Here is a 17,395-nt window from a genome sequence, read left to right as displayed (position 1 = left end):
CCCGAGCATGGATATAGCAAGAAAGAAAAAAAAAACGCACCTAAAACATAAAAAAACGCAGACGAGCAACGAAAAAGGGGGTGCAACACGAGGACTTCCCAGGGGGTCACCCATCCTAGTACTACTCTCGCCCAAGCACGCTTAACTGCGGAGTTCTGATGGGATCCGGTGCATTAGTGCTGGTATGATCGCACCCGAAATACTATCCATGCTTATTGTTTTTATGTCTTACAAGACGCAGAACCTCGTTTGCTTTCGGACGCGAGGCGTGGGACCCACGTGATGGATCGGCTCGGTTCGGGAAACAAGAAAACAATCAACATTGAACCGGGGGCCGCCCGAGCATGGATATAGCAAGAAAGAAAAAAAAAACGCACCTAAAACATAAAAAAACGCAGACGGGCAACGAAAAAGGGGGTGCAACACGAGGACTTCCCAGGGGGTCACCCATCCTAATACTACTCTAGCCCAAGCACGCTTAACTGCGGAGTTCTGATGGGATCCGGTGCATTAGTGCTGGTATGATCGCACCCGAAATACTATCCATGCTTATTGTTTTTATGTCTTACAAGACGCAGAACCTCGTTTGCTTTCGGACGCGAGGCGTGGGACCCACGTGATGGATCGGCTCGGTTCGGGAAACAAGAAAACAATCAACATTGAACCGGAGGCCGCCCGAGCATGGATATAGCAAGAAAGAAAAAAAAAACGCACCTAAAACATAAAAAAACGCAGACGAGCAACGAAAAAGGGGGTGCAACACGAGGACTTCCCAGGGGGTCACCCATCCTAGTACTACTCTCGCCCAAGCACGCTTAACTGCGGAGTTCTGATGGGATCCGGTGCATTAGTGCTGGTATGATCGCACCCGAAATAGTATCCATGCTTATTGTTTTTATGTCTCACAAGACGCAGAACCTCGTTTGCTTTCGGACGCGAGGCGTGGGACCCACGTGATGGATCGGCTCGGTTCGGGAAACAAGAAAACAATCAACATTGAACCGGAGGCCGCCCGAGCATGGATATAGCAAGAAAGAAAAAAAAAAACGCACCTAAAACATAAAAAAACGCAGACGGGCAACGAAAAAGGGGGTGCAACACGAGGACTTCCCAGGGGGTCACCCATCCTAGTACTACTCTCGCCCAAGCACGCTTAACTGCGGAGTTCTGATGGGATCCGGTGCATTAGTGCTGGTATGATCGCACCCGAAATACTATCCATGCTTATTGTTTTTATGTCTTACAAGACGCAGAACCTCGTTTGCTTTCGGACGCGAGGCGTGGGACCCACGTGATGGATCGGCTCGGTTCGGGAAACAAGAAAACAATCAACATTGAACCGGAGGCCGCCCGAGCATGGATATAGCAAGAAAGAAAAAAAAAACGCACCTAAAACATAAAAAAACGCAGACGAGCAACGAAAAAGGGGGTGCAACACGAGGACTTCCCAGGGGGTCACCCATCCTAGTACTACTCTCGCCCAAGCACGCTTAACTGCGGAGTTCTGATGGGATCCGGTGCATTAGTGCTGGTATGATCGCACCCGAAATACTATCCATGCTTATTGTTTTTATGTCTTACAAGACGCAGAACCTCGTTTGCTTTCGGACGCGAGGCGTGGGACCCACGTGATGGATCGGCTCGGTTCGGGAAACAAGAAAACAATCAACATTGAACCGGAGGCCGCCCGAGCATGGATATAGCAAGAAAGAAAAAAAAAACGCACCTAAAACATAAAAAAACGCAGACGAGCAACGAAAAAGGGGGTGCAACACGAGGACTTCCCAGGGGGTCACCCATCCTAGTACTACTCTCGCCCAAGCACGCTTAACTGCGGAGTTCTGATGGGATCCGGTGCATTAGTGCTGGTATGATCGCACCCGAAATACTATCCATGCTTATTGTTTTTATGTCTTACAAGACGCAGAACCTCGTTTGCTTTCGGACGCGAGGCGTGGGACCCACGTGATGGATCGGCTCGGTTCGGGAAACAAGAAAACAATCAACATTGAACCGGAGGCCGCCCGAGCATGGATATAGCAAGAAAGAAAAAAAAAACGCACCTAAAACATAAAAAAACGCAGACGGGCAACGAAAAAGGGGGTGCAACACGAGGACTTCCCAGGGGGTCACCCATCCTAGTACTACTCTCGCCCAAGCACGCTTAACTGCGGAGTTCTGATGGGATCCGGTGCATTAGTGCTGGTATGATCGCACCCGAAATACTATCCATGCTTATTGTTTTTATGTCTTACAAGACGCAGAACCTCGTTTGCTTTCGGACGCGAGGCGTGGGACCCACGTGATGGATCGGCTCGGTTCGGGAAACAAGAAAACAATCAACATTGAACCGGAGGCCGCCCGAGCATGGATATAGCAAGAAAGAAAAAAAAAACGCACCTAAAACATAAAAAAACGCAGACGAGCAACGAAAAAGGGGGTGCAACACGAGGACTTCCCAGGGGGTCACCCATCCTAGTACTACTCTCGCCCAAGCACGCTTAACTGCGGAGTTCTGATGGGATCCGGTGCATTAGTGCTGGTATGATCGCACCTGAAATACTATCCATGCTTATTGTTTTTATGTCTTACAAGACGCAGAACCTCGTTTGCTTTCGGACGCGAGGCGTGGGACCCACGTGATGGATCGGCTCGGTTCGGGAAACAAGAAAACAATCAACATTGAACCGGAGGCCGCCCGAGCATGGATATAGCAAGAAAGAAAAAAAAAAACGCACCTAAAACATAAAAAAACGCAGACGGGCAACGAAAAAGGGGGTGCAACACGAGGACTTCCCAGGGGGTCACCCATCCTAGTACTACTCTCGCCCAAGCACGCTTAACTGCGGAGTTCTGATGGGATCCGGTGCATTAGTGCTGGTATGATCGCACCCGAAATAGTATCCATGCTTATTGTTTTTATGTCTCACAAGACGCAGAACCTCGTTTGCTTTCGGACGCGAGGCGTGGGACCCACGTGATGGATCGGCTCGGTTCGGGAAACAAGAAAACAATCAACATTGAACCGGAGGCCGCCCGAGCATGGATATAGCAAGAAAGAAAAAAAAAAACGCACCTAAAACATAAAAAAACGCAGACGGGCAACGAAAAAGGGGGTGCAACACGAGGACTTCCCAGGGGGTCACCCATCCTAGTATTACTCTCGCCCAAGCACGCTTAACTGCGGAGTTCTGATGGGATCCGGTGCATTAGTGCTGGTATGATCGCACCCGAAATACTATCCATGCTTATTGTTTTTATGTCTTACAAGACGCAGAACCTCGTTTGCTTTCGGACGCGAGGCGTGGGACCCACGTGATGGATCGGCTCGGTTCGGGAAACAAGAAAACAATCAACATTGAACCGGAGGCCACCCGAGCATGGATATAGCAAGAAAGAAAAAAAAAACGCAGACGAGCAACGAAAAAGGGGGTGCAACACGAGGACTTCCCAGGGGGTCACCCATCCTAGTACTACTCTCGCTCAAGCACGCTTAACTGCGGAGTTCTGATGGGATCCGGTGCATTAGTGCTGGTATGATCGCACCCGAAATACTATCCATGCTTATTGTTTTTATGTCTTACAAGACGCAGAACCTCGTTTGCTTTCGGACGCGAGGCGTGGGACCCACGTGATGGATCGGCTCGGTTCGGGAAACAAGAAAACAATCAACATTGAACCGGAGGCCGCCCGAGCATGGATATAGCAAGAAAGAAAAAAAAAACGCACCTAAAACATAAAAAAACGCAGACGAGCAACGAAAAAGGGGGTGCAACACGAGGACTTCCCAGGGGGTCACCCATCCTAGTACTACTCTCGCCCAAGCACGCTTAACTGCGGAGTTCTGATGGGATCCGGTGCATTAGTGCTGGTATGATCGCACCCGAAATACTATCCATGCTTATTGTTTTTATGTCTTACAAGACGCAGAACCTCGTTTGCTTTCGGACGCGAGGCGTGGGACCCACGTGATGGATCGGCTCGGTTCGGGAAACAAGAAAACAATCAACATTGAACCGGAGGCCGCCCGAGCATGGATATAGCAAGAAAGAAAAAAAAAAACGCACCTAAAACATAAAAAAACGCAGACGGGCAACGAAAAAGGGGGTGCAACACGAGGACTTCCCAGGGGGTCACCCATCCTAGTACTACTCTCGCCCAAGCACGCTTAACTGCGGAGTTCTGATGGGATCCGGTGCATTAGTGCTGGTATGATCGCACCCGAAATACTATCCATGCTTATTGTTTTTATGTCTCACAAGACGCAGAACCTCGTTTGCTTTCGGACGCGAGGCGTGGGACCCACGTGATGGATCGGCTCGGTTCGGGAAACAAGAAAACAATCAACATTGAACCGGAGGCCGCCCGAGCATGGATATAGCAAGAAAGAAAAAAAAAACGCACCTAAAACATAAAAAAACGCAGACGGGCAACGAAAAAGGGGGTGCAACACGAGGACTTCCCAGGGGGTCACCCATCCTAGTACTACTCTCGCCCAAGCACGCTTAACTGCGTAGTTCTGATGGGATCCGGTGCATTAGTGCTGGTATGATCGCACCCGAAATACTATCCATGCTTATTGTTTTTATGTCTTACAAGACGCAGAACCTCGTTTGCTTTCGGACGCGAGGCGTGGGACCCACGTGATGGATCGGCTCGGTTCGGGAAACAAGAAAACAATCAACATTGAACCGGAGGCCGCCCGAGCATGGATATAGCAAGAAAGAAAAAAAAAACGCACCTAAAACATAAAAAAACGCAGACGAGCAACGAAAAAGGGGGTGCAACACGAGGACTTCCCAGGGGGTCACCCATCCTAGTACTACTCTCGCCCAAGCACGCTTAACTGCGGAGTTCTGATGGGATCCGGTGCATTAGTGCTGGTATGATCGCACCCGAAATACTATCCATGCTTATTGTTTTTATGTCTTACAAGACGCAGAACCTCGTTTGCTTTCGGACGCGAGGCGTGGGACCCACGTGATGGATCGGCTCGGTTCGGGAAACAAGAAAACAATCAACATTGAACCGGAGGCCGCCCGAGCATGGATATAGCAAGAAAGAAAAAAAAAACGCACCTAAAACATAAAAAAACGCAGACGGGCAACGAAAAAGGGGGTGCAACACGAGGACTTCCCAGGGGGTCACCCATCCTAGTACTACTCTCGCCCAAGCACGCTTAACTGCGGAGTTCTGATGGGATCCGGTGCATTAGTGCTGGTATGATCGCACCCGAAATAGTATCCATGCTTATTGTTTTTATGTCTCACAAGACGCAGAACCTCGTTTGCTTTCGGACGCGAGGCGTGGGACCCACGTGATGGATCGGCTCGGTTCGGGAAACAAGAAAACAATCAACATTGAACCGGAGGCCGCCCGAGCATGGATATAGCAAGAAAGAAAAAAAAAACGCACCTAAAACATAAAAAAACGCAGACGGGCAACGAAAAAGGGGGTGCAACACGAGGACTTCCCAGGGGGTCACCCATCCTAGTACTACTCTCGCCCAAGCACGCTTAACTGCGGAGTTCTGATGGGATCCGGTGCATTAGTGCTGGTATGATCGCACCCGAAATACTATCCATGCTTATTGTTTTTATGTCTTACAAGACGCAGAACCTCGTTTGCTTTCGGACGCGAGGCGTGGGACCCACGTGATGGATCGGCTCGGTTCGGGAAACAAGAAAACAATCAACATTGAACCGGAGGCCGCCCGAGCATGGATATAGCAAGAAAGAAAAAAAAAACGCACCTAAAACATAAAAAAACGCAGACGAGCAACGAAAAAGGGGGTGCAACACGAGGACTTCCCAGGGGGTCACCCATCCTAGTACTACTCTCGCCCAAGCACGCTTAACTGCGGAGTTCTGATGGGATCCGGTGCATTAGTGCTGGTATGATCGCACCCGAAATACTATCCATGCTTATTGTTTTTATGTCTTACAAGACGCAGAACCTCGTTTGCTTTCGGACGCGAGGCGTGGGACCCACGTGATGGATCGGCTCGGTTCGGGAAACAAGAAAACAATCAACATTGAACCGGAGGCCGCCCGAGCATGGATATAGCAAGAAAGAAAAAAAAAACGCACCTAAAACATAAAAAAACGCAGACGAGCAACGAAAAAGGGGGTGCAACACGAGGACTTCCCAGGGGGTCACCCATCCTAGTACTACTCTCGCCCAAGCACGCTTAACTGCGGAGTTCTGATGGGATCCGGTGCATTAGTGCTGGTATGATCGCACCCGAAATACTATCCATGCTTATTGTTTTTATGTCTTACAAGACGCAGAACCTCGTTTGCTTTCGGACGCGAGGCGTGGGACCCACGTGATGGATCGGCTCGGTTCGGGAAACAAGAAAACAATCAACATTGAACCGGAGGCCGCCCGAGCATGGATATAGCAAGAAAGAAAAAAAAAAACGCACCTAAAACATAAAAAAACGCAGACGGGCAACGAAAAAGGGGGTGCAACACGAGGACTTCCCAGGGGGTCACCCATCCTAGTACTACTCTCGCCCAAGCACGCTTAACTGCGGAGTTCTGATGGGATCCGGTGCATTAGTGCTGGTATGATCGCACCCGAAATAGTATCCATGCTTATTGTTTTTATGTCTCACAAGACGCAGAACCTCGTTTGCTTTCGGACACGAGGCGTGGGACCCACGTGATGGATCGGCTCGGTTCGGGAAACAAGAAAACAATCAACATTGAACCGGAGGCCGCCCGAGCATGGATATAGCAAGAAAGAAAAAAAAAAACGCACCTAAAACATAAAAAAACGCAGACGGGCAACGAAAAAGGGGGTGCAACACGAGGACTTCCCAGGGGGTCACCCATCCTAGTACTACTCTCGCCCAAGCACGCTTAACTGCGGAGTTCTGATGGGATCCGGTGCATTAGTGCTGGTATGATCGCACCCGAAATACTATCCATGCTTATTGTTTTTATGTCTTACAAGACGCAGAACCTCGTTTGCTTTCGGACGCGAGGCGTGGGACCCACGTGATGGATCGGCTCGGTTCGGGAAACAAGAAAACAATCAACATTGAACCGGAGGCCGCCCGAGCATGGATATAGCAAGAAAGAAAAAAAAAACGCACCTAAAACATAAAAAAACGCAGACGAGCAACGAAAAAGGGGGTGCAACACGAGGACTTCCCAGGGGGTCACCCATCCTAGTACTACTCTCGCCCAAGCACGCTTAACTGCGGAGTTCTGATGGGATCCGGTGCATTAGTGCTGGTATGATCGCACCCGAAATACTATCCATGCTTATTGTTTTTATGTCTTACAAGACGCAGAACCTCGTTTGCTTTCGGACGCGAGGCGTGGGACCCACGTGATGGATCGGCTCGGTTCGGGAAACAAGAAAACAATCAACATTGAACCGGAGGCCGCCCGAGCATGGATATAGCAAGAAAGAAAAAAAAAACGCACCTAAAACATAAAAAAACGCAGACGAGCAACGAAAAAGGGGGTGCAACACGAGGACTTCCCAGGGGATCACCCATCCTAGTACTACTCTCGCCCAAGCACGCTTAACTGCGGAGTTCTGATGGGATCCGGTGCATTAGTGCTGGTATGATCGCACCCGAAATACTATCCATGCTTATTGTTTTTATGTCCTACAAGACGCAGAACCTCGTTTGCTTTCGGACGCGAGGCGTGGGACCCACGTGATGGATCGGCTCGGTTCGGGAAACAAGAAAACAATCAACATTGAACCGGAGGCCGCCCGAGCATGGATATAGCAAGAAAGAAAAAAAAAACGCACCTAAAACATAAAAAAACGCAGACGGGCAACGAAAAAGGGGGTGCAACACGAGGACTTCCCAGGGGGTCACCCATCCTAGTACTACTCTCGCCCAAGCACGCTTAACTGCGGAGTTCTGATGGGATCCGGTGCATTAGTGCTGGTATGATCGCACCCGAAATACTATCCATGCTTATTGTTTTTATGTCTCACAAGACGCAGAACCTCGTTTGCTTTCGGACGCGAGGCGTGGGACCCACGTGATGGATCGGCTCGGTTCGGGAAACAAGAAAACAATCAACATTGAACCGGAGGCCGCCCGAGCATGGATATAGCAAGAAAGAAAAAAAAAACGCACCTAAAACATAAAAAAACGCAGACGGGCAACGAAAAAGGGGGTGCAACACGAGGACTTCCCAGGGGGTCACCCATCCTAGTACTACTCTCGCCCAAGCACGCTTAACTGCGGAGTTCTGATGGGATCCGGTGCATTAGTGCTGGTATGATCGCACCCGAAATACTATCCATGCTTATTGTTTTTATGTCTTACAAGACGCAGAACCTCGTTTGCTTTCGGACGCGAGGCGTGGGACCCACGTGATGGATCGGCTCGGTTCGGGAAACAAGAAAACAATCAACATTGAACCGGAGGCCGCCCGAGCATGGATATAGCAAGAAAGAAAAAAAAAACGCACCTAAAACATAAAAAAACGCAGACGAGCAACGAAAAAGGGGGTGCAACACGAGGACTTCCCAGGGGATCACCCATCCTAGTACTACTCTCGCCCAAGCACGCTTAACTGCGGAGTTCTGATGGGATCCGGTGCATTAGTGCTGGTATGATCGCACCCGAAATACTATCCATGCTTATTGTTTTTATGTCCTACAAGACGCAGAACCTCGTTTGCTTTCGGACGCGAGGCGTGGGACCCACGTGATGGATCGGCTCGGTTCGGGAAACAAGAAAACAATCAACATTGAACCGGAGGCCGCCCGAGCATGGATATAGCAAGAAAGAAAAAAAAAACGCACCTAAAACATAAAAAAACGCAGACGAGCAACGAAAAAGGGGGTGCAACACGAGGACTTCCCAGGGGGTCACCCATCCTAGTACTACTCTCGCCCAAGCACGCTTAACTGCGGAGTTCTGATGGGATCCGGTGCATTAGTGCTGGTATGATCGCACCCGAAATACTATCCATGCTTATTGTTTTTATGTCTCACAAGACGCAGAACCTCGTTTGCTTTCGGACGCGAGGCGTGGGACCCACGTGATGGATCGGCTCGGTTCGGGAAACAAGAAAACAATCAACATTGAACCGGAGGCCGCCCGAGCATGGATATAGCAAGAAAGAAAAAAAAAAACGCACCTAAAACATAAAAAAACGCAGACGGGCAACGAAAAAGGGGGTGCAACACGAGGACTTCCCAGGGGGTCACCCATCCTAGTACTACTCTCGCCCAAGCACGCTTAACTGCGGAGTTCTGATGGGATCCGGTGCATTAGTGCTGGTATGATCGCACCCGAAATACTATCCATGCTTATTGTTTTTATGTCTTACAAGACGCAGAACCTCGTTTGCTTTCGGACGCGAGGCGTGGGACCCACGTGATGGATCGGCTCGGTTCGGGAAACAAGAAAACAATCAACATTGAACCGGAGGCCGCCCGAGCATGGATATAGCAAGAAAGAAAAAAAAACGCACCTAAAACATAAAAAAACGCAGACGAGCAACGAAAAAGGGGGTGCAACACAAGGACTTCCCAGGGGGTCACCCATCCTAGTACTACTCTCGCCCAAGCACGCTTAACTGCGGAGTTCTGATGGGATCCGGTGCATTAGTGCTGGTATGATCGCACCCGAAATACTATCCATGCTTATTGTTTTTATGTCTTACAAGACGCAGAACCTCGTTTGCTTTCGGACGCGAGGCGTGGGACCCACGTGATGGATCGGCTCGGTTCGGGAAACAAGAAAACAATCAACATTGAACCGGAGGCCGCCCGAGCATGGATATAGCAAGAAAGAAAAAAAAAACGCACCTAAAACATAAAAAAACGCAGACGGGCAACGAAAAAGGGGGTGCAACACGAGGACTTCCCAGGGGGTCACCCATCCTAGTACTACTCTGCCCAAGCACGCTTAACTGCGGAGTTCTGATGGGATCCGGTGCATTAGTGCTGGTATGATCGCACCCGAAATACTATCCATGCTTATTGTTTTTATGTCTTACAAGACGCAGAACCTCGTTTGCTTTCGGACGCGAGGCGTGGGACCCACGTGATGGATCGGCTCGGTTCGGGAAACAAGAAAACAATCAACATTGAACCGGAGGCCGCCCGAGCATGGATATAGCAAGAAAGAAAAAAAAAACGCACCTAAAACATAAAAAAACGCAGACGAGCAACGAAAAAGGGGGTGCAACACGAGGACTTCCCAGGGGGTCACCCATCCTAGTACTACTCTCGCCCAAGCACGCTTAACTGCGGAGTTCTGATGGGATCCGGTGCATTAGTGCTGGTATGATCGCACCCGAAATACTATCCATGCTTATTGTTTTTATGTCTTACAAGACGCAGAACCTCGTTTGCTTTCGGACGCGAGGCGTGGGACCCACGTGATGGATCGGCTCGGTTCGGGAAACAAGAAAACAATCAACATTGAACCGGAGGCCGCCCGAGCATGGATATAGGAAGAAAGAAAAAAAAAACGCACCTAAAACATAAAAAAACGCAGACGGGCAACGAAAAAGGGGGTGCAACACGAGGACTTCCCAGGGGGTCACCCATCCTAGTACTACTCTCGCCCAAGCACGCTTAACTGCGGAGTTCTGATGGGATCCGGTGCATTAGTGCTGGTATGATCGCACCCGAAATACTATCCATGCTTATTGTTTTTATGTCTTACAAGACGCAGAACCTCGTTTGCTTTCGGACGCGAGGCGTGGGACCCACGTGATGGATCGGCTCGGTTCGGGAAACAAGAAAACAATCAACATTGAACCGGAGGCCGCCCGAGCATGGATATAGCAAGAAAGAAAAAAAAAACGCACCTAAAACATAAAAAAACGCAGACGAGCAACGAAAAAGGGGGTGCAACACGAGGACTTCCCAGGGGGTCACCCATCCTAGTACTACTCTCGCCCAAGCACGCTTAACTGCGGAGTTCTGATGGGATCCGGTGCATTAGTGCTGGTATGATCGCACCCGAAATACTATCCATGCTTATTGTTTTTATGTCTTACAAGACGCAGAACCTCGTTTGCTTTCGGACGCGAGGCGTGGGACCCACGTGATGGATCGGCTCGGTTCGGGAAACAAGAAAACAATCAACATTGAACCGGAGGCCGCCCGAGCATGGATATAGCAAGAAAGAAAAAAAAAACGCACCTAAAACATAAAAAAACGCAGACGAGCAACGAAAAAGGGGGTGCAACACGAGGACTTCCCAGGGGGTCACCCATCCTAGTACTACTCTCGCCCAAGCACGCTTAACTGCGGAGTTCTGATGGGATCCGGTGCATTAGTGCTGGTATGATCGCACCCGAAATACTATCCATGCTTATTGTTTTTATGTCTTACAAGACGCAGAACCTCGTTTGCTTTCGGACGCGAGGCGTGGGACCCACGTGATGGATCGGCTCGGTTCGGGAAACAAGAAAACAATCAACATTGAACCGGAGGCCGCCCGAGCATGGATATAGCAAGAAAGAAAAAAAAAACGCACCTAAAACATAAAAAAACGCAGACGGGCAACGAAAAAGGGGGTGCAACACGAGGACTTCCCAGGGGGTCACCCATCCTAGTACTACTCTGCCCAAGCACGCTTAACTGCGGAGTTCTGATGGGATCCGGTGCATTAGTGCTGGTATGATCGCACCCGAAATACTATCCATGCTTATTGTTTTTATGTCTTACAAGACGCAGAACCTCGTTTGCTTTCGGACGCGAGGCGTGGGACCCACGTGATGGATCGGCTCGGTTCGGGAAACAAGAAAACAATCAACATTGAACCGGAGGCCGCCCGAGCATGGATATAGCAAGAAAGAAAAAAAAAACGCACCTAAAACATAAAAAAACGCAGACGGGCAACGAAAAAGGGGGTGCAACACGAGGACTTCCCAGGGGGTCACCCATCCTAGTACTACTCTCGCCCAAGCACGCTTAACTGCGGAGTTCTGATGGGATCCGGTGCATTAGTGCTGGTATGATCGCACCCGAAATACTATCCATGCTTATTGTTTTTATGTCTTACAAGACGCAGAACCTCGTTTGCTTTCGGACGCGAGGCGTGGGACCCACGTGATGGATCGGCTCGGTTCGGGAAACAAGAAAACAATCAACATTGAACCGGAGGCCGCCCGAGCATGGATATAGCAAGAAAGAAAAAAAAAACGCACCTAAAACATAAAAAAACGCAGACGAGCAACGAAAAAGGGGGTGCAACACGAGGACTTCCCAGGGGGTCACCCATCCTAGTACTACTCTCGCCCAAGCACGCTTAACTGCGGAGTTCTGATGGGATCCGGTGCATTAGTGCTGGTATGATCGCACCCGAAATACTATCCATGCTTATTGTTTTTATGTCTTACAAGACGCAGAACCTCGTTTGCTTTCGGACGCGAGGCGTGGGACCCACGTGATGGATCGGCTCGGTTCGGGAAACAAGAAAACAATCAACATTGAACCGGAGGCCGCCCGAGCATGGATATAGCAAGAAAGAAAAAAAAAACGCACCTAAAACATAAAAAAACGCAGACGAGCAACGAAAAAGGGGGTGCAACACGAGGACTTCCCAGGGGGTCACCCATCCTAGTACTACTCTCGCCCAAGCACGCTTAACTGCGGAGTTCTGATGGGATCCGGTGCATTAGTGCTGGTATGATCGCACCCGAAATACTATCCATGCTTATTGTTTTTATGTCTTACAAGACGCAGAACCTCGTTTGCTTTCGGACGCGAGGCGTGGGACCCACGTGATGGATCGGCTCGGTTCGGGAAACAAGAAAACAATCAACATTGAACCGGAGGCCGCCCGAGCATGGATATAGCAAGAAAGAAAAAAAAAACGCACCTAAAACATAAAAAAACGCAGACGGGCAACGAAAAAGGGGGTGCAACACGAGGACTTCCCAGGGGGTCACCCATCCTAGTACTACTCTGCCCAAGCACGCTTAACTGCGGAGTTCTGATGGGATCCGGTGCATTAGTGCTGGTATGATCGCACCCGAAATACTATCCATGCTTATTGTTTTTATGTCTTACAAGACGCAGAACCTCGTTTGCTTTCGGACGCGAGGCGTGGGACCCACGTGATGGATCGGCTCGGTTCGGGAAACAAGAAAACAATCAACATTGAACCGGAGGCCGCCCGAGCATGGATATAGCAAGAAAGAAAAAAAAAAACGCACCTAAAACATAAAAAAACGCAGACGAGCAACGAAAAAGGGGGTGCAACACGAGGACTTCCCAGGGGGTCACCCATCCTAGTACTACTCTCGCCCAAGCACGCTTAACTGCGGAGTTCTGATGGGATCAGGTGCATTAGTGCTGGTATGATCGCACCCGAAATACTATCCATGCTTATTGTTTTTATGTCTTACAAGACGCAGAACCTCGTTTGCTTTCGGACGCGAGGCGTGGGACCCACGTGATGGATCGGCTCGGTTCGGGAAACAAGAAAACAATCAACATTGAACCGGAGGCCGCCCGAGCATGGATATAGCAAGAAAGAAAAAAAAAACGCACCTAAAACATAAAAAAACGCAGACGAGCAACGAAAAAGGGGGTGCAACACGAGGACTTCCCAGGGGGTCACCCATCCTAGTACTACTCTCGCCCAAGCACGCTTAACTGCGGAGTTCTGATGGGATCCGGTGCATTAGTGCTGGTATGATCGCACCCGAAATACTATCCATGCTTATTGTTTTTATGTCTTACAAGACGCAGAACCTCGTTTGCTTTCGGACGCGAGGCGTGGGACCCACGTGATGGATCGGCTCGGTTCGGGAAACAAGAAAACAATCAACATTGAACCGGAGGCCGCCCGAGCATGGATATAGCAAGAAAGAAAAAAAAAACGCACCTAAAACATAAAAAAACGCAGACGGGCAACGAAAAAGGGGGTGCAACACGAGGACTTCCCAGGGGGTCACCCATCCTAGTACTACTCTGCCCAAGCACGCTTAACTGCGGAGTTCTGATGGGATCCGGTGCATTAGTGCTGGTATGATCGCACCCGAAATACTATCCATGCTTATTGTTTTTATGTCTTACAAGACGCAGAACCTCGTTTGCTTTCGGACGCGAGGCGTGGGACCCACGTGATGGATCGGCTCGGTTCGGGAAACAAGAAAACAATCAACATTGAACCGGAGGCCGCCCGAGCATGGATATAGCAAGAAAGAAAAAAAAAACGCACCTAAAACATAAAAAAACGCAGACGAGCAACGAAAAAGGGGGTGCAACACGAGGACTTCCCAGGGGGTCACCCATCCTAGTACTACTCTCGCCCAAGCACGCTTAACTGCGGAGTTCTGATGGGATCCGGTGCATTAGTGCTGGTATGATCGCACCCGAAATACTATCCATGCTTATTGTTTTTATGTCTTACAAGACGCAGAACCTCGTTTGCTTTCGGACGCGAGGCGTGGGACCCACGTGATGGATCGGCTCGGTTCGGGAAACAAGAAAACAATCAACATTGAACCGGAGGCCGCCCGAGCATGGATATAGCAAGAAAGAAAAAAAAAACGCACCTAAAACATAAAAAAACGCAGACGGGCAACGAAAAAGGGGGTGCAACACGAGGACTTCCCAGGGGGTCACCCATCCTAGTACTACTCTCGCCCAAGCACGCTTAACTGCGGAGTTCTGATGGGATCCGGTGCATTAGTGCTGGTATGATCGCACCCGAAATAGTATCCATGCTTATTGTTTTTATGTCTTACAAGACGCAGAACCTCGTTTGCTTTCGGACGCGAGGCGTGGGACCCACGTGATGGATCGGCTCGGTTCGGGAAACAAGAAAACAATCAACATTGAACCGGAGGCCGCCCGAGCATGGATATAGCAAGAAAGAAAAAAAAAACGCACCTAAAACATAAAAAAACGCAGACGAGCAACGAAAAAGGGGGTGCAACACGAGGACTTCCCAGGGGGTCACCCATCCTAGTACTACTCTCGCCCAAGCACGCTTAACTGCGGAGTTCTGATGGGATCCGGTGCATTAGTGCTGGTATGATCGCACCCGAAATACTATCCATGCTTATTGTTTTTATGTCTTACAAGACGCAGAACCTCGTTTGCTTTCGGACGCGAGGCGTGGGACCCACGTGATGGATCGGCTCGGTTCGGGAAACAAGAAAACAATCAACATTGAACCGGAGGCCGCCCGAGCATGGATATAGCAAGAAAGAAAAAAAAAACGCACCTAAAACATAAAAAAACGCAGACGGGCAACGAAAAAGGGGGTGCAACACGAGGACTTCCCAGGGGGTCACCCATCCTAGTACTACTCTCGCCCAAGCACGCTTAACTGCGGAGTTCTGATGGGATCCGGTGCATTAGTGCTGGTATGATCGCACCCGAAATAGTATCCATGCTTATTGTTTTTATGTCTTACAAGACGCAGAACCTCGTTTGCTTTCGGACGCGAGGCGTGGGACCCACGTGATGGATCGGCTCGGTTCGGGAAACAAGAAAACAATCAACATTGAACCGGAGGCCGCCCGAGCATGGATATAGCAAGAAAGAAAAAAAAAACGCACCTAAAACATAAAAAAACGCAGACGAGCAACGAAAAAGGGGGTGCAACACGAGGACTTCCCAGGGGGTCACCCATCCTAGTACTACTCTCGCCCAAGCACGCTTAACTGCGGAGTTCTGATGGGATCCGGTGCATTAGTGCTGGTATGATCGCACCCGAAATACTATCCATGCTTATTGTTTTTATGTCTTACAAGACGCAGAACCTCGTTTGCTTTCGGACGCGAGGCGTGGGACCCACGTGATGGATCGGCTCGGTTCGGGAAACAAGAAAACAATCAACATTGAACCGGAGGCCGCCCGAGCATGGATATAGCAAGAAAGAAAAAAAAAACGCACCTAAAACATAAAAAAACGCAGACGGGCAACGAAAAAGGGGGTGCAACACGAGGACTTCCCAGGGGGTCACCCATCCTAGTACTACTCTCGCCCAAGCACGCTTAACTGCGGAGTTCTGATGGGATCCGGTGCATTAGTGCTGGTATGATCGCACCCGAAATAGTATCCATGCTTATTGTTTTTATGTCTTACAAGACGCAGAACCTCGTTTGCTTTCGGACGCGAGGCGTGGGACCCACGTGATGGATCGGCTCGGTTCGGGAAACAAGAAAACAATCAACATTGAACCGGAGGCCGCCCGAGCATGGATATAGCAAGAAAGAAAAAAAAAACGCACCTAAAACATAAAAAAACGCAGACGAGCAACGAAAAAGGGGGTGCAACACAAGGACTTCCCAGGGGGTCACCCATCCTAGTACTACTCTCGCCCAAGCACGCTTAACTGCGGAGTTCTGATGGGATCCGGTGCATTAGTGCTGGTATGATCGCACCCGAAATACTATCCATGCTTATTGTTTTTATGTCTTACAAGACGCAGAACCTCGTTTGCTTTCGGACGCGAGGCGTGGGACCCACGTGATGGATCGGCTCGGTTCGGGAAACAAGAAAACAATCAACATTGAACCGGAGGCCGCCCGAGCATGGATATAGCAAGAAAGAAAAAAAAAACGCACCTAAAACATAAAAAAACGCAGACGGGCAACGAAAAAGGGGGTGCAACACGAGGACTTCCCAGGGGGTCACCCATCCTAGTACTACTCTCGCCCAAGCACGCTTAACTGCGGAGTTCTGATGGGATCCGGTGCATTAGTGCTGGTATGATCGCACCCGAAATATTATCCATGCTTATTGTTTTTATGTCTTACAAGACGCAGAACCTCGTTTGCTTTCGGACGCGAGGCGTGGGACCCACGTGATGGATCGGCTCGGTTCGGGAAACAAGAAAACAATCAACATTGAACCGGAGGCCGCCCGAGCATGGATATAGCAAGAAAGAAAAAAACAACGCACCTAAAACATAAAAAAACGCAGACGAGCAACGAAAAAGGGGGTGCAACACGAGGACTTCCCAGGGGGTCACCCATCCTAGTACTACTCTCGCCCAAGCACGCTTAACTGCGGAGTTCTGATGGGATCCGGTGCATTAGTGCTGGTATGATCGCACCCGAAATAGTATCCATGCTTATTGTTTTTATGTCTCACAAGACGCAGAACCTCGTTTGCTTTCGGACGCGAGGCGTGGGACCCACGTGATGGATCGGCTCGGTTCGGGAAACAAGAAAACAATCAACATTGAACCGGAGGCCGCCCGAGCATGGATATAGCAAGAAAGAAAAAAAAAACGCACCTAAAACATAAAAAAACGCAGACGGGCAACGAAAAAGGGGGTGCAACACGAGGACTTCCCAGGGGGTCACCCAACCTAGTACTACTCTCGCCCAAGCACGCTTAACTGCGAAGTTCTGATGGGATCCGGTGCATTAGTGCTGGTATGATCGCACCCGAAATACTATCCATGCTTATTGTTTTTATG

General features: G+C 49.6%; 52 non-coding genes across 52 annotated transcripts; all 52 read right to left on the bottom strand.

Annotated features, from left to right (window-relative positions):
• Positions 1–77: 77 nt before the first annotated feature.
• On the bottom strand, positions 78–196 carry LOC145017357 (5S ribosomal RNA). Its single transcript, XR_013666481.1, has one exon. It is a non-coding gene; the product is annotated as a 5S ribosomal RNA (ribosomal RNA).
• Positions 197–414: 218 nt separating this feature from the next.
• Positions 415–533, bottom strand: LOC145026764 (5S ribosomal RNA). Its single transcript, XR_013674718.1, has one exon. It is a non-coding gene; the product is annotated as a 5S ribosomal RNA (ribosomal RNA).
• Positions 534–751: 218 nt separating this feature from the next.
• LOC145017351 (5S ribosomal RNA) lies at positions 752–870 on the bottom strand. The gene has a single exon (XR_013666478.1). It is a non-coding gene; the product is annotated as a 5S ribosomal RNA (ribosomal RNA).
• Positions 871–1,089: 219 nt separating this feature from the next.
• Positions 1,090–1,208, bottom strand: LOC145017344 (5S ribosomal RNA). The gene has a single exon (XR_013666477.1). It is a non-coding gene; the product is annotated as a 5S ribosomal RNA (ribosomal RNA).
• A 218-nt stretch (positions 1,209–1,426) lies between these two features.
• LOC145017337 (5S ribosomal RNA) lies at positions 1,427–1,545 on the bottom strand. Its single transcript, XR_013666476.1, has one exon. It is a non-coding gene; the product is annotated as a 5S ribosomal RNA (ribosomal RNA).
• A 218-nt stretch (positions 1,546–1,763) lies between these two features.
• Positions 1,764–1,882, bottom strand: LOC145017329 (5S ribosomal RNA). Its single transcript, XR_013666475.1, has one exon. It is a non-coding gene; the product is annotated as a 5S ribosomal RNA (ribosomal RNA).
• Positions 1,883–2,100: 218 nt separating this feature from the next.
• On the bottom strand, positions 2,101–2,219 carry LOC145017317 (5S ribosomal RNA). Its single transcript, XR_013666471.1, has one exon. It is a non-coding gene; the product is annotated as a 5S ribosomal RNA (ribosomal RNA).
• A 218-nt stretch (positions 2,220–2,437) lies between these two features.
• LOC145025606 (5S ribosomal RNA) lies at positions 2,438–2,556 on the bottom strand. Its single transcript, XR_013673615.1, has one exon. It is a non-coding gene; the product is annotated as a 5S ribosomal RNA (ribosomal RNA).
• Positions 2,557–2,775: 219 nt separating this feature from the next.
• On the bottom strand, positions 2,776–2,894 carry LOC145017310 (5S ribosomal RNA). The gene has a single exon (XR_013666466.1). It is a non-coding gene; the product is annotated as a 5S ribosomal RNA (ribosomal RNA).
• Positions 2,895–3,113: 219 nt separating this feature from the next.
• LOC145025928 (5S ribosomal RNA) lies at positions 3,114–3,232 on the bottom strand. The gene has a single exon (XR_013673920.1). It is a non-coding gene; the product is annotated as a 5S ribosomal RNA (ribosomal RNA).
• Positions 3,233–3,429: 197 nt separating this feature from the next.
• LOC145026202 (5S ribosomal RNA) lies at positions 3,430–3,548 on the bottom strand. Its single transcript, XR_013674189.1, has one exon. It is a non-coding gene; the product is annotated as a 5S ribosomal RNA (ribosomal RNA).
• Positions 3,549–3,766: 218 nt separating this feature from the next.
• LOC145017303 (5S ribosomal RNA) lies at positions 3,767–3,885 on the bottom strand. The gene has a single exon (XR_013666464.1). It is a non-coding gene; the product is annotated as a 5S ribosomal RNA (ribosomal RNA).
• Positions 3,886–4,104: 219 nt separating this feature from the next.
• LOC145017294 (5S ribosomal RNA) lies at positions 4,105–4,223 on the bottom strand. The gene has a single exon (XR_013666461.1). It is a non-coding gene; the product is annotated as a 5S ribosomal RNA (ribosomal RNA).
• A 218-nt stretch (positions 4,224–4,441) lies between these two features.
• LOC145026616 (5S ribosomal RNA) lies at positions 4,442–4,560 on the bottom strand. The gene has a single exon (XR_013674579.1). It is a non-coding gene; the product is annotated as a 5S ribosomal RNA (ribosomal RNA).
• A 218-nt stretch (positions 4,561–4,778) lies between these two features.
• On the bottom strand, positions 4,779–4,897 carry LOC145017287 (5S ribosomal RNA). The gene has a single exon (XR_013666458.1). It is a non-coding gene; the product is annotated as a 5S ribosomal RNA (ribosomal RNA).
• Positions 4,898–5,115: 218 nt separating this feature from the next.
• Positions 5,116–5,234, bottom strand: LOC145017280 (5S ribosomal RNA). The gene has a single exon (XR_013666455.1). It is a non-coding gene; the product is annotated as a 5S ribosomal RNA (ribosomal RNA).
• Positions 5,235–5,452: 218 nt separating this feature from the next.
• LOC145017274 (5S ribosomal RNA) lies at positions 5,453–5,571 on the bottom strand. The gene has a single exon (XR_013666453.1). It is a non-coding gene; the product is annotated as a 5S ribosomal RNA (ribosomal RNA).
• A 218-nt stretch (positions 5,572–5,789) lies between these two features.
• LOC145017268 (5S ribosomal RNA) lies at positions 5,790–5,908 on the bottom strand. Its single transcript, XR_013666450.1, has one exon. It is a non-coding gene; the product is annotated as a 5S ribosomal RNA (ribosomal RNA).
• A 218-nt stretch (positions 5,909–6,126) lies between these two features.
• LOC145017261 (5S ribosomal RNA) lies at positions 6,127–6,245 on the bottom strand. The gene has a single exon (XR_013666447.1). It is a non-coding gene; the product is annotated as a 5S ribosomal RNA (ribosomal RNA).
• A 219-nt stretch (positions 6,246–6,464) lies between these two features.
• LOC145017253 (5S ribosomal RNA) lies at positions 6,465–6,583 on the bottom strand. The gene has a single exon (XR_013666444.1). It is a non-coding gene; the product is annotated as a 5S ribosomal RNA (ribosomal RNA).
• A 219-nt stretch (positions 6,584–6,802) lies between these two features.
• On the bottom strand, positions 6,803–6,921 carry LOC145017239 (5S ribosomal RNA). Its single transcript, XR_013666438.1, has one exon. It is a non-coding gene; the product is annotated as a 5S ribosomal RNA (ribosomal RNA).
• Positions 6,922–7,139: 218 nt separating this feature from the next.
• Positions 7,140–7,258, bottom strand: LOC145017232 (5S ribosomal RNA). The gene has a single exon (XR_013666437.1). It is a non-coding gene; the product is annotated as a 5S ribosomal RNA (ribosomal RNA).
• Positions 7,259–7,476: 218 nt separating this feature from the next.
• Positions 7,477–7,595, bottom strand: LOC145025689 (5S ribosomal RNA). Its single transcript, XR_013673692.1, has one exon. It is a non-coding gene; the product is annotated as a 5S ribosomal RNA (ribosomal RNA).
• Positions 7,596–7,813: 218 nt separating this feature from the next.
• On the bottom strand, positions 7,814–7,932 carry LOC145017228 (5S ribosomal RNA). Its single transcript, XR_013666434.1, has one exon. It is a non-coding gene; the product is annotated as a 5S ribosomal RNA (ribosomal RNA).
• A 218-nt stretch (positions 7,933–8,150) lies between these two features.
• LOC145017221 (5S ribosomal RNA) lies at positions 8,151–8,269 on the bottom strand. The gene has a single exon (XR_013666428.1). It is a non-coding gene; the product is annotated as a 5S ribosomal RNA (ribosomal RNA).
• Positions 8,270–8,487: 218 nt separating this feature from the next.
• Positions 8,488–8,606, bottom strand: LOC145025688 (5S ribosomal RNA). Its single transcript, XR_013673691.1, has one exon. It is a non-coding gene; the product is annotated as a 5S ribosomal RNA (ribosomal RNA).
• Positions 8,607–8,824: 218 nt separating this feature from the next.
• Positions 8,825–8,943, bottom strand: LOC145017215 (5S ribosomal RNA). Its single transcript, XR_013666421.1, has one exon. It is a non-coding gene; the product is annotated as a 5S ribosomal RNA (ribosomal RNA).
• Positions 8,944–9,162: 219 nt separating this feature from the next.
• On the bottom strand, positions 9,163–9,281 carry LOC145017207 (5S ribosomal RNA). The gene has a single exon (XR_013666419.1). It is a non-coding gene; the product is annotated as a 5S ribosomal RNA (ribosomal RNA).
• A 217-nt stretch (positions 9,282–9,498) lies between these two features.
• On the bottom strand, positions 9,499–9,617 carry LOC145025341 (5S ribosomal RNA). Its single transcript, XR_013673361.1, has one exon. It is a non-coding gene; the product is annotated as a 5S ribosomal RNA (ribosomal RNA).
• Positions 9,618–9,835: 218 nt separating this feature from the next.
• LOC145026977 (5S ribosomal RNA) lies at positions 9,836–9,953 on the bottom strand. Its single transcript, XR_013674925.1, has one exon. It is a non-coding gene; the product is annotated as a 5S ribosomal RNA (ribosomal RNA).
• Positions 9,954–10,171: 218 nt separating this feature from the next.
• LOC145017200 (5S ribosomal RNA) lies at positions 10,172–10,290 on the bottom strand. The gene has a single exon (XR_013666416.1). It is a non-coding gene; the product is annotated as a 5S ribosomal RNA (ribosomal RNA).
• Positions 10,291–10,508: 218 nt separating this feature from the next.
• LOC145017192 (5S ribosomal RNA) lies at positions 10,509–10,627 on the bottom strand. The gene has a single exon (XR_013666414.1). It is a non-coding gene; the product is annotated as a 5S ribosomal RNA (ribosomal RNA).
• Positions 10,628–10,845: 218 nt separating this feature from the next.
• LOC145017186 (5S ribosomal RNA) lies at positions 10,846–10,964 on the bottom strand. The gene has a single exon (XR_013666413.1). It is a non-coding gene; the product is annotated as a 5S ribosomal RNA (ribosomal RNA).
• A 218-nt stretch (positions 10,965–11,182) lies between these two features.
• On the bottom strand, positions 11,183–11,301 carry LOC145017180 (5S ribosomal RNA). The gene has a single exon (XR_013666412.1). It is a non-coding gene; the product is annotated as a 5S ribosomal RNA (ribosomal RNA).
• Positions 11,302–11,519: 218 nt separating this feature from the next.
• LOC145026976 (5S ribosomal RNA) lies at positions 11,520–11,637 on the bottom strand. Its single transcript, XR_013674924.1, has one exon. It is a non-coding gene; the product is annotated as a 5S ribosomal RNA (ribosomal RNA).
• A 218-nt stretch (positions 11,638–11,855) lies between these two features.
• Positions 11,856–11,974, bottom strand: LOC145017166 (5S ribosomal RNA). The gene has a single exon (XR_013666404.1). It is a non-coding gene; the product is annotated as a 5S ribosomal RNA (ribosomal RNA).
• A 218-nt stretch (positions 11,975–12,192) lies between these two features.
• Positions 12,193–12,311, bottom strand: LOC145017159 (5S ribosomal RNA). The gene has a single exon (XR_013666396.1). It is a non-coding gene; the product is annotated as a 5S ribosomal RNA (ribosomal RNA).
• Positions 12,312–12,529: 218 nt separating this feature from the next.
• On the bottom strand, positions 12,530–12,648 carry LOC145017153 (5S ribosomal RNA). Its single transcript, XR_013666395.1, has one exon. It is a non-coding gene; the product is annotated as a 5S ribosomal RNA (ribosomal RNA).
• A 218-nt stretch (positions 12,649–12,866) lies between these two features.
• On the bottom strand, positions 12,867–12,984 carry LOC145026975 (5S ribosomal RNA). The gene has a single exon (XR_013674923.1). It is a non-coding gene; the product is annotated as a 5S ribosomal RNA (ribosomal RNA).
• Positions 12,985–13,203: 219 nt separating this feature from the next.
• Positions 13,204–13,322, bottom strand: LOC145026209 (5S ribosomal RNA). The gene has a single exon (XR_013674196.1). It is a non-coding gene; the product is annotated as a 5S ribosomal RNA (ribosomal RNA).
• Positions 13,323–13,540: 218 nt separating this feature from the next.
• LOC145017147 (5S ribosomal RNA) lies at positions 13,541–13,659 on the bottom strand. The gene has a single exon (XR_013666393.1). It is a non-coding gene; the product is annotated as a 5S ribosomal RNA (ribosomal RNA).
• Positions 13,660–13,877: 218 nt separating this feature from the next.
• On the bottom strand, positions 13,878–13,995 carry LOC145026974 (5S ribosomal RNA). The gene has a single exon (XR_013674922.1). It is a non-coding gene; the product is annotated as a 5S ribosomal RNA (ribosomal RNA).
• Positions 13,996–14,213: 218 nt separating this feature from the next.
• Positions 14,214–14,332, bottom strand: LOC145017142 (5S ribosomal RNA). The gene has a single exon (XR_013666392.1). It is a non-coding gene; the product is annotated as a 5S ribosomal RNA (ribosomal RNA).
• A 218-nt stretch (positions 14,333–14,550) lies between these two features.
• LOC145017135 (5S ribosomal RNA) lies at positions 14,551–14,669 on the bottom strand. Its single transcript, XR_013666384.1, has one exon. It is a non-coding gene; the product is annotated as a 5S ribosomal RNA (ribosomal RNA).
• Positions 14,670–14,887: 218 nt separating this feature from the next.
• LOC145017127 (5S ribosomal RNA) lies at positions 14,888–15,006 on the bottom strand. Its single transcript, XR_013666382.1, has one exon. It is a non-coding gene; the product is annotated as a 5S ribosomal RNA (ribosomal RNA).
• A 218-nt stretch (positions 15,007–15,224) lies between these two features.
• On the bottom strand, positions 15,225–15,343 carry LOC145017121 (5S ribosomal RNA). The gene has a single exon (XR_013666381.1). It is a non-coding gene; the product is annotated as a 5S ribosomal RNA (ribosomal RNA).
• A 218-nt stretch (positions 15,344–15,561) lies between these two features.
• Positions 15,562–15,680, bottom strand: LOC145017113 (5S ribosomal RNA). Its single transcript, XR_013666377.1, has one exon. It is a non-coding gene; the product is annotated as a 5S ribosomal RNA (ribosomal RNA).
• A 218-nt stretch (positions 15,681–15,898) lies between these two features.
• On the bottom strand, positions 15,899–16,017 carry LOC145017105 (5S ribosomal RNA). Its single transcript, XR_013666375.1, has one exon. It is a non-coding gene; the product is annotated as a 5S ribosomal RNA (ribosomal RNA).
• A 218-nt stretch (positions 16,018–16,235) lies between these two features.
• LOC145025340 (5S ribosomal RNA) lies at positions 16,236–16,354 on the bottom strand. The gene has a single exon (XR_013673360.1). It is a non-coding gene; the product is annotated as a 5S ribosomal RNA (ribosomal RNA).
• Positions 16,355–16,572: 218 nt separating this feature from the next.
• Positions 16,573–16,691, bottom strand: LOC145017093 (5S ribosomal RNA). The gene has a single exon (XR_013666368.1). It is a non-coding gene; the product is annotated as a 5S ribosomal RNA (ribosomal RNA).
• Positions 16,692–16,909: 218 nt separating this feature from the next.
• Positions 16,910–17,028, bottom strand: LOC145017088 (5S ribosomal RNA). The gene has a single exon (XR_013666367.1). It is a non-coding gene; the product is annotated as a 5S ribosomal RNA (ribosomal RNA).
• A 218-nt stretch (positions 17,029–17,246) lies between these two features.
• On the bottom strand, positions 17,247–17,365 carry LOC145026236 (5S ribosomal RNA). The gene has a single exon (XR_013674221.1). It is a non-coding gene; the product is annotated as a 5S ribosomal RNA (ribosomal RNA).
• Positions 17,366–17,395: the final 30 nt, after the last annotated feature.

This window comes from Lactuca saligna, chromosome 1, assembly GCF_052625555.1.
Source record: "Lactuca saligna cultivar CGN05327 chromosome 1, ASM5262555v1, whole genome shotgun sequence".
Lineage (NCBI taxonomy): Eukaryota > Viridiplantae > Streptophyta > Magnoliopsida > Asterales > Asteraceae > Lactuca > Lactuca saligna.
This window is presented reverse-complemented; position numbering and strand designations above follow the sequence as displayed.